Source organism: Centrocercus urophasianus, unplaced genomic scaffold (genome assembly GCF_019232065.1).
Source record: "Centrocercus urophasianus isolate 14NV4802_14NV808 unplaced genomic scaffold, USGS_Curo_1.0 seq_25, whole genome shotgun sequence".
In the NCBI taxonomy this organism is placed as follows: Eukaryota; Metazoa; Chordata; class Aves; order Galliformes; family Phasianidae; genus Centrocercus; species Centrocercus urophasianus.
The window spans coordinates 9,966,067-9,968,725 of NW_024884811.1; the positions used below are offsets into that span (position 1 = coordinate 9,966,067).

Genomic DNA, 2,659 nt, shown 5'->3' on the forward strand with positions numbered 1-2,659 from the left:
TTGCTTATTTAAGGAATCACTACATATGTTGACGCGCCTGATACAGGAATGGATTTGAAGTGTGAGAGTGTGTTGTTCTAGGAGTTCTGGAAATAAATCAAGAATTGCTTCAGGCTATCAGATTTCGGGATGAGAATGTCACAAGAGGCTTTCCGTTGGCTGGGGGATGTGGGGAGATAGTTCACTCTTGGCAAGACCTATTTACCAGAAGAACTCTAATGATCAGACAGGACACCAAAACAAGAAAGAAAGGAGGAAAAAAAAATGTATTTTTGCTGTTCCTCTCTCAGAAGTCTAGCTTCACTTAAACTTCTGTTGCCAAACACGGACTTCTTTTAAGGATACTGAAGCAGAGATATCCATAAAGATACTAATTTCAACATCCATAAAAATACTAATATGTAATTATACACCATTCTCACATCAACACGAGCACAAACGCACCTGGAACCATAACCTGAAGAGAAACCAGAATGTGACAAATTTTAATGCTGGTACTTTTCTTCTTAGTGAATAAACTGTGAAACGCTGCCTAACTCTCATCTGTCCTCATGCTTTAAGAATGGTTTAAACATACAAAAGCCTGCTAGGAAAGCCTCCTAAGTGCAGAGATTACAAATGGGAGAAATAGTAACACCACAAGTATTTAAAGTTGCTGGGAAGTGTGCCAGCTGAATATAGGAACAAAACTTCTAAGTTTAAACTTCAGGCAAGATAAATACCTATCAGAATTATTCAGTGATTGATAGTTGATTTTGTGATTTTGTCTTGAGGAAAGGGAAACACTAAATGACCTCTGAAAAGCTCTTCCAGCTTTACTTTATGCTATCTATAAAATGCGCAGGTTGCTCTGAAAGTAATGCCTCCTATTTATTTCCATGGGAAAAGATACAAAGTACACAATAATACTATTTAGTAGCATACATTCTCAGCTACAAAGCAAAATTTTTCAACATAGTCACCACCATTAGCCATGCATTTTTGCAACTTGCATGGCTAACAGCCTGCATATTGCACTTGTAACAGTCTGCACCAGTGGAGGTGATCCACTGTCACAGAAACACATCGCTCACCACCTCACTATGCTCACATCGACTGGTTGGTCTCCATCAGTGCTCAGCAAGCATCAATGAATGTCAAATGGGTGCCATTTTTTCCATGTGGCAGAATTCAATGACATGCTTTTTCTTCACATGCATTTTATGTCATCCGCTGTTTTGCCAGACTGCCCCTCTGCTGCCATCTGTCACATGGCAAAAAAATGTAATGGGATATTGGTGGGAAGGTTCAATCTCTACTGCCATACCACCAACATGCACCTGTGATGCTGCTGGCCAATATAATAAAATAGGAAGCGTTACTTTCAGATCCAGCTTCATACATAACATCCTCAGTTGGTAACAGAGCAACAGCTGAGCATATTAAACAATTTCAGGACGTAAATCAAACACAGAGACTGGAATTAAATGTGTGAGATTATCTCCCACTACCGTTTAGAAAGTTCTCGATCTTTCCCATTAGCAGATCGTGCAAGCCAGTGACTGAAGCAGAATATCAGTCTAGACACCCTGTTCACACACCTGGCCTATCTGCCTACTGCTCTCATGAGGTAACTAGCATGAAGATATACTCATGTTCCACTCAAGGCCATAAGTTGTAACGGAATTACACATTACACAAAAGCCTAACACAAGTGGCAGGAAGCAACTCTGGTGTACACTGTGGACATCCAGTACATTCCCCAGTAAAAATAGCCAGAGACGCTTAAAAGGTGCAAGCCTGTGAATGTGGCACTTAGCACCTGTTTCTTCTTCTGAACCGGAAAATTCAATTTGAAATCAAGAGGACATTTGACAGTACCTGTGTCCCGTGCACCTAAGTTATTTTTTGAGACTTAGTGAATCACGGCACACGAGCAATCACAAAACCCATGCGTATACCCTAGCAGCCCAACACTCCACGAACACCTCTTCTAGGGTTGTCCTGATAACAGCGCTCGGCTAACATGGCTGTCGTCGATAAGCCTGCGCTCCAGCCTCCCGCGCTCGCGGGGCAGCTTGCGAAACACCGAAAAACACCGAGAGGGCCGGGAAAAGCTCCCGGACGGAGCAGCGAGGACCGCGCGTCTCAGCCAGCGGCCACCGCGCAGGTGGGAGCCGGGGGGCCGGCCGAGGAGCCAGGCACCGGGCGGGGGAAGCGGGGGAAGCGGGGGAAGCGGGGGAAGCGGGGGGAGCGGGGGGTCAGGGGGGCAGGGGGGGGACGCGGGGGAAGCGGGGGAAGCAAGCGAGCGGGTGCCGCCATCCGCCGCCCCTCAGGAGCCAGCCAGCCCCGCCGTGCCTCGCGCCCGGCTCCCGGCACGGGCCGCCGCCTTACGGGAAGCTCCGCCCCCCGCCCCTGCCGGCGGCGTCAGCGCCCCACGCGCCAATGGCGGCGGCCGCCGGGAGGGACGGGCGGTGGGGGCGGGGAGGACGTAGCCGGGCGTAGGGCCTCGCGTGGGGGACGACGGGGTGGCGGCGGCGGCGGTGCCGTTATTTAGGGCTGGCGGCGGGGCGCCGGGAGGCGGTGCCGCACGGCAGGTAAGGCGCGGTGCGGAAGGGGACTCGTGCCCGCGGGCGGTTCCCTTTTGCTGGTTCGTCCCCACCTCCGTTCGCCCCGCTCT

General features: G+C 49.9%; 1 protein-coding gene across 1 annotated transcript in view; it reads left to right on the top strand.

The window, feature by feature from the left end:
* Positions 1-2,506: 2,506 nt before the first annotated feature.
* IL6ST (interleukin 6 cytokine family signal transducer) overlaps positions 2,507-2,659 on the top strand; it is a 35,136-nt gene continuing 34,983 nt past the window's right edge. Inside the window, exon 1 of the mRNA XM_042825792.1 lies at positions 2,507-2,576. The gene's annotated coding sequence lies outside the window, so the exon portion shown is untranslated. The remainder of the gene's footprint in view (positions 2,577-2,659) is intronic.